Here is a 7,877-nt window from a genome sequence, read left to right as displayed (position 1 = left end):
CGAGCAGGCGTCCTTATCCTCGCCGACTGCCTTTAGTACCGGTTGCACCCACCAGCCGGTACTAAAGGTTACCCACGCGTCCTTATCCCACCGACAGCTTGGTTACATGACGTAAAACCACTTTTAGTATCTGCTGCACCCACCAGCCGGTACTAAAGGTTTCCCCGCCTATTTTCTTCCCGCGCTTTCCACCGGTTCCCGCTCTCGTCTTCCCGCCATTTTTTCACTATATATATGTAGGCTTGGCCTCCATTTACATATCACATCTAGACTCATATCTGCAAACCCATTCTCTCCCATGGCTTCCATCGTATCTCTAACCCCCCGGGAGGCGGAGGCGCTTTGCGCCTCGAACTACCCCTGCCCGTCGGGCTACCGCGTCCCGACCAGCTGGTTGCTAAGCGTCGGAGGCGTACCGGTCCCTCCAGTCCCTCTAGGTGTGGCGCGCAAGATGGCCATCACGAACCACTACTACTTCGAGCTCACGCTAGAGCAGCGGAGGAATCCCCAGTGGCATCCCGACTACAGCCCGACTTGGGAAAGCTTCCTCATCAATCGGCGTGAGAGGGCGCTTGCCAGGCACGAGGAGGGCGGCCCGCCTCCTTCGAACTTCAACGAGGCCGGCAGTCAGCTGTAGTGGCACGGCCGGACTCTCCAGGGCGTCATGGCCTACCGTGGCCCCCGCCTGCGCTACCCTCAGTCCCAGCCCACGCGTGCTCACCCGCCGACGTTCGAGTACCGCGACCCCGATGCCAACGACGATGATGACGGCGACTACGACGACTACAGTGGCGACTACTACAGGGCTAGGCACGAGTATGACTGAATGACTCCAACAGTAGAATCTGGCCATGTATCTTTAATTTTCAGTTAAGCTATGTACTTTTAATTCGAGTTCAATCGTAATAAAAATTTATTCCCGCCCTTTCTTTCCCGCCTTTTTTCACCCACGGGGTAAAGAAAAGAAATAGAAAACAAAAAGGAAAATAAGAAATAGAAAAAGAAATAGAAAATAAGAAATAGAAAAAGAAATAGAAAAAGAAATAGAAAATAAGAAATAGAAAAGAAAAGAAAAAGAAACAGAAAAGAAAAAGAAAAAGAAAAGAAAAAGAAAAAGGAACAGTAAATAAGAAATAGAAATAGAAATAGAAATAGAAAAATGAACATAAAGGAAAAAAGAAAAAGAAAAGGAAAAGAAACAAGAATAAGAAATAGAAATAGAAATAGAAAATAAGAAATAGAAAAGAAAAAAAAGAAAAAAAAGAAACAAGAATAAGAAATAGAAAAAGAAATAGAAAAATGAACATAAAGGAAAAGGAAAAAGAAAAGAAAAAGAAACAGTAAATAAGAAATAGAAAATAAGAAAAGTAACAGAAACAGAAAAGAAAAAAGAAACAGAAAAGGAAAACAGCAAAAGAAAAGAAAACAGCAAAAGAAAAAGAAAAAAAAATACATTTGGTACCGGTTGGTATCACCAACCGGTACGAAAGGCCTTTCGTACTGGTTGGTGGTACCAACCGGTACCAAAGGCTCCTCCCCTGTATTACACTTAGCCGCGCGGGACGGAAATCCCCAAATCGACATCAAACGCCGCCCGACACGCACAGAGAGAGAAGCCGCGCCGCCGTCCGCAGCCACGCCGCCGTCCGCAGCCACGCCGTCGCCATTCGCCGCGCTCCGCAGGTTAGTCCGCCGCTCCTCCCCTTCTTTCTTCCCTCCCCCGCTCGCACGCCTTGCCGCAGTCCGTGTCCGGCGCCGGCACCGCCGATGCCGCGTCGCCACGCGGCCACGCTCACGCCCCCGCCGATGCTGTAGACGCCCACGCCCCCGCCGCAGATGCCCCGCCGCAGACGCCCTGCCGCAGACGCCCACGCCGGCGACGCCAAGCCACGGTCTGCGGCGGCGTCGACACCACCCTTAGGGTGTTCGAGGAAATGCCGCTGAGGATGTCGCGGTGCCGCTGCTCGTTCCGCGAGAGTGCCAGGAGCCCTGCCGCATCCTTGGCTACGACGTGCCCGTGGGCACCATGGTGCTCGCGTCAACGCATGGGCGATCGGGCGGGACGTGCTGCCATCCGCCGCCGCCATCCGACGTCACCCCTACTTGTGCGCCGCCGGGAGCAACTTGGCGACGCTCCTCGCCATGACCGGCATGCCTGGAGCACGCATCGGCATGCTCTGGATGCAACCCTGCCCCCTCACGCATCGGCTTAAACCAAAACCCTTTTTATTTCTTTTTGTTGTTTCTAAAATTTTGAAATCTGGATACTTTTCAAAGTATTTAAAACTATACTTTTACAGCTCCAAATTTTACAAACTTGATATCCTTGACTATCAGAAAAACATGATCTATCCATATATAAAGTTTTTTTAAACTTTTGAACAACTAAAAATCGGACAACATTTTAATTTGGGCTTAAAATGATAAAACTTGCTATATTCATAACTCTCTTTCTACAACTCCATTTTGCACAAACTAAATGCTATGTGAGGGTGTTCCACTATTTCTTGCTATATTCGAACACCCCACTTAATTTTGCTATGTATGAAACCCTTGCACACTCTTCTAATCTGTTATATGATCATTACATGAGGAATGAAATACAATTGCTTTCTTAATTTTGCAGTCACATTGAGGTATGGAGGACGACACCTTCGTCCGAGATGAGGAGGGGGAAGAAGGGGTGCAGAAATTGATCTATGATAGTGCACGTGGTACGGAACCCGAGGAAGATGACAATGAGTTCCAAGACTTTCTGAATGATTTCGGCGAGGGACTTGAGTCTGAACAAATTAGAAGAGACGACGAAGTGTCCATCACAAACTCCGCCGAGGTGTATATTTATGTATCAATTAGTCTATGTTCATCACTAGATGCATTCATTTATATGTATTGCACTAATTAACGAATAATTTTTTCTTTTAGCCTTCTGGATCATCGAGCAAGTCTGTTAAAACAAAACGAGGCCCGACGCAACTGCTAAAGGGCGAGGGCAGGTTAGCCCTCACGGCATTCAAGGCTAATGGTGAACCGTAGCATCCCAAAGAGCACTGCCGCAAATTTACAAGTCAAGCCGGAGTTCTTGTTAGGGACCATGTACCGATCAGCATTCAAGAGTGGCATAAGCCGAAGAACGCGGAGAGTGGTGCTAGTTATGTCAATGACACGATGAAATTTTTTCTTTGGGACACGCTACTGACAATGTTCAGCCTACCGGAAGACATGACGGAGGGCCAGAAGGATAAAGTCAAGGAATGGACATGGAAGAAGATGGCCATACAATTCCAGAGCTGGAAGAAAAATTTATGGGACAAATATAAGAATGAAGATCCAAAGATTCGATGATAATCTAGTGAAGATAAAAGATCACTAGCCCGCATTTAAGAGGTATAAGCAACCGTCTACTTTTCTGTCCCGATCGATCAAAAATACCGAAAATGCTTCAAAGAAGAAACTTCCGCATCATTTGGGGTCAGGTGGCTACAAGAGTGCCATTCCGAAGTGGACAAGCGTTTGAAAATAAACTCGATGATCGCAGGAATCACTCTACGTACATGGGAGTGGCCTGAACGGTCCAAGTTCTGGTTGTTCGCTCATGGGGCAGGGTTGGACCCAAAGACAGGGTTGATCGTTGCGCAGGGAAAATGGAAGGAAAAAATTGAGGCAATCGTACCGAAGCTTGTAGATGCAATTAACAAGGTCAGAAAGGGAGAGTACATTCCCGATCGAGAGAATGATGAGCTAACACTCGCTCTGGGGAATCCTGAACACGTTGGACGGGTACGAGCTCGCCCAGGTCTCACCATGAAGGAAGCGTGGCCGGACAGCGCTGACACTTATAGAAGCCGTTCGCGAAAGAAGAAGAAGGACGCCGACGAGTTAGCAGAATTGAGGACTAGGGTGGAGGCGCTTGAGAAAAATCAGAGGGCACCTGATCAGCAGCTGTTTCTACAGGATCCACAAGCCGATGCTGCCCCATCTCGGCGAAGAAGCAGTTGTCGGTTCCTCGCATCTTGACGGATGTGGAGGAAGCTACCCCGTGGATTATATCACGGAGAAGACAGATTGCGAGCTACATATGTTATTCAGGACCGCGTCCTTTAAGGTGGCGGTCGGCTATGTGTACCCAAGTGAAGATGGAGCAATGCACCATCATATGCCCATTCCACCTGGCTGTCTTGTTGTCGGGGTGGATGAAGTTGTTCCGGGTTTTGAAACAGTGGAGCTTGATATTCCTAGAGGTGACGATGAGAGGACACTGGCCGATGTCAAGCACGGTTTTGCCCTATGGCCAAAGAAGTACATCGTCCTTTTGCAAAGGCCACTGACTCCTACACATGAGCAGCAAATGCCATCGACTCCTCCTGGTAGCAGTCCTCGTGAGCAGCCAAGTCCACACCTACCTGAGAGGGACCCCAGCGTGAGTCCACCATCTCGAGATCCTCCGCGTAAGACAGCGTCCGTTAAACGGAACGGTACGCCGCCTAGGAAGAGACCTAGAAAGGAGAAACCACAGCCGCCCATTGAGAAGTTACCTTGGGAAAAAAGTGTCGAGGAAAACAGGCAAGCCGTTGAGGCCGAGGTGAAATTTTTTTTTGCACCGAAAGTGCCAGAGATACCTTTCGAGAAGACACTAGATCCGGTGAAAGTTGTGCGTACCGTTGAGAATCTATATGACCCTGTACCATTGCCACCATCTGACTATAGGCGTTCTATTGAAAGGTCGTAGACAAGATGATCGAGGCGACAAAACCCGTTAAATCGGGTATCAGGGAGATAAAAGGGATACACCAAGTCTACCAGCTCGACAACAACCCGTTCAATCGGTCGACCCTCTCAAGGTGTTTGACGGGAAGCCCGTTCAAAGTTCTCGACAAGACACAACCGATTACGCCTTCGCTGAACGAGCATATCAATTTGTTCAAGGGAAAGATTTGGTCGAGAATCTCAGGAAGCTACCAACATGTATGCGTAACTTGCATTCGTGGTACCTTAATGCCTCAAAGGAAGGGATCGAGACTATCATGGTGCGAGTTAGGGAAGAGCACTACTTCCAGGAATACCGTGTGAACGTTGACTTCAACGTGCTTTTCCAGCTTATACAATCTCCGGGCCCTCGACAAATCTATCATCGGCTCCTATTGTCCGTAAGTGATTTATTTAATTTGAGAAGTCTTTAGCTCAGCTCGTTCATTGTCTGCAGATTATAATCCTTTGTGCGCTATATTATGCAGATCGAAGATGCTCGAATGCAAAAGGGACGAAATCACGGACATTGGGTTCATTGACCCACACACAATGCATGTTAAAACCATAGAAGATCCCCTCTATAACAAGGATACACCGAAGACTTTGCTAAGGTTTTTGAAGCGACAACGTGACAAAAAGCTAATAATTTGGCCTTACAACTTCGAGTGAGTCTTACTGTCTTATAACACATTATATTTTGCTCACCGTATGTCAAAATTTTAACTAATGACTTATATATATGACACTACATATTTAAACGTGCGTAGGTTTCACTTTATTCTTCTTATCATCAATATGCACATTGGAGAAGTTGAAGTCTTTGACTCACTAAGCAAAAAATCGGAACTATACTTGTCTTGTTATTTAATGCTCAATAGGTAATTTTAATTCTTATCGGTTTGTTTCGTTAATTTCCTGCCATGAACTAATTGATAACTCTTTTATGCATTTTCTTTTGTCGGGCAGCGTATGGGCAACTTTCATCAAGGAAGATAAGTCCCATGAATGGCCACCGAAGCTGCGATGGAAGGCGAAAGTAAGTAGTACTACCTAGCTTCACACACCTTTAATTATCATACTTGACTATTGTTTGATTGAATTATATTCTTGTAAAGAAATGCCCGCAACAACCACAAGGGACTGATCTCTGTGGATACTACGTTTGCGAGTACATCCACAGAATTGTCAGCGAGAGAATGGATAATGAAAGAAATGAAGAGGTACGAAAACAATATTCACAAATTTGTTTTCTTATCATAAGTTGTGCTGAGTTTCAGTAATAGTTGTTTCATTGTGGTTTGAATATATATATATATACACACACACACATAGCTCATGTATTCATTTGTATCTTATTCTTTTATAGTTGGCAAGAAAGCGGAACAAGCTCTCAATCGATGACCGCTTCATAGCAATAGGCGAGGAATTGGCAGGATTCATCCTTCGGGACGTCATACCACCATTCGCAGAGTTCCACTATGAATGAAGATGTACATGTTACATATATAGTTGACTCGAAGAGTACCACTATGCTACATGTAATAGACATATATAGAGTACGCCTCGGAGAGTACCACTATGCATGAAGATCGATCTTCATGCATAGTGCTTCTTAATTTGCGATCTTATGCAATTACATGTGTGTTGTATTATATGCACTAACTTGCTATGCATCATCTTGATCTTCATGTACTACCTAAACCCAAACGCGTTTCTGGTGCATCGACGCGATATGAAACAAACTGATATCCCTAAACCCCTCCAAAAACCCTAAAACTTCAATTCTCTGCCGCGGCGCAGATTCGTGCAAATTCCTCGCCGCGGGTGGGAACCTTTGGTACCGGTTCGTATTACCAACCGGTACCAAAGCTCCTTGGCCCTGAGCTCTCCTGGTGGACCACGTGGAGGCCCCTTTTATACCGGTTCGTAAGCAACCGGTACGAAAGGGGGGGTGCCTTTAGTGCCGGATATTTTATACCGGTTGCTCAACCGGTACGAATGCCCCTCTGAAACCAGGGTACGGGGCCGTTGCGATGTTGTGGGATGAGGAGGAAGGAAACAGGGTTGAGTAGGCCGTACTATGTGTGAGCCTGACTCAACGCTGTAAAGTTCTTCCATCCGACTGGTCAGTCCAGGGTCGAATATTACTAGTACCGCAGGGTACATGTACAAGTACTCCAGTACATTCTCATCTCCCAAAGAGGGATGCCACTAGCTGCACTTTTATTTTCCTGATAGAAAACGGCGTCCAGTAGGCCCATTTGAACCCGCCAAGCCCAAGCACATAGGGCCGTTGGCGTGGATCGCGCGGTAGGGCGCATCAGCTTGCGGAAGCGATCTTGCAAGTTGTTTATTTCCTCCTCTGTCCCAGCAAATTCAGAATATGCCACTAGCTGTTTATTTCTTCACACGTATACTTGCTAGCACATATACTTGCTATAATACATACATGTATAAGCAGCGTCCAGAAATTCAGAGTATCTCAAAACAATACAAAGGGAAAATGACAGGAAAATGTCCCAGCAAATTCAGAGTATCTCAAAACAATACAAACATAAATGACAGGAAAATGCGTCTCTTAAACACATGAGCATCTCTTTTCAAATGAGTACACAATATTACACAATCAGATCCGTTGCACTGGTACACAATGAAGACCATTGCCTTCTATTAGTGATCAGACCTCCATCAAAGTAATTTTGTAATTCTAGTTCAGCCACATGCTCTAGACTTGTAAGTACCACTTTGACCACATACTCCAGGTCATGGTGGGCAAAAAAACCGATGACCGAAGACCGAAACCGAAAAGACCGAGACCGAACCTGAAAAGACTGAGACCGAAATGATCGATAAAATATTGGGTAGAAAATTTTATAGACCGAATTTAGTTTGGTCAATTCGGTCATTTTATTCTGAGTAACCGAATAGACCGATCTGACCGAATTTTACGTAAGACTGTCCCAATCTTCAAATTTTGTGATATGTGTGAGAAGTGATATTGTTGAATGTTCATAAACTTCTCTACCCTTGTTACATTTTTGTTTAGATTGTTGAATATTTATTCGTGCCAATTGATAATAATATATGCAAAGAAAAAACATCCAAAATACATCTAAAATGTTGTCAAG

Source organism: Lolium rigidum, chromosome 1 (assembly GCF_022539505.1).
Source record: "Lolium rigidum isolate FL_2022 chromosome 1, APGP_CSIRO_Lrig_0.1, whole genome shotgun sequence".
Lineage (NCBI taxonomy): Eukaryota > Viridiplantae > Streptophyta > Magnoliopsida > Poales > Poaceae > Lolium > Lolium rigidum.
The sequence above is the reverse complement of the archived record's forward strand: the minus strand, read 5'-3'. Positions refer to the sequence as shown.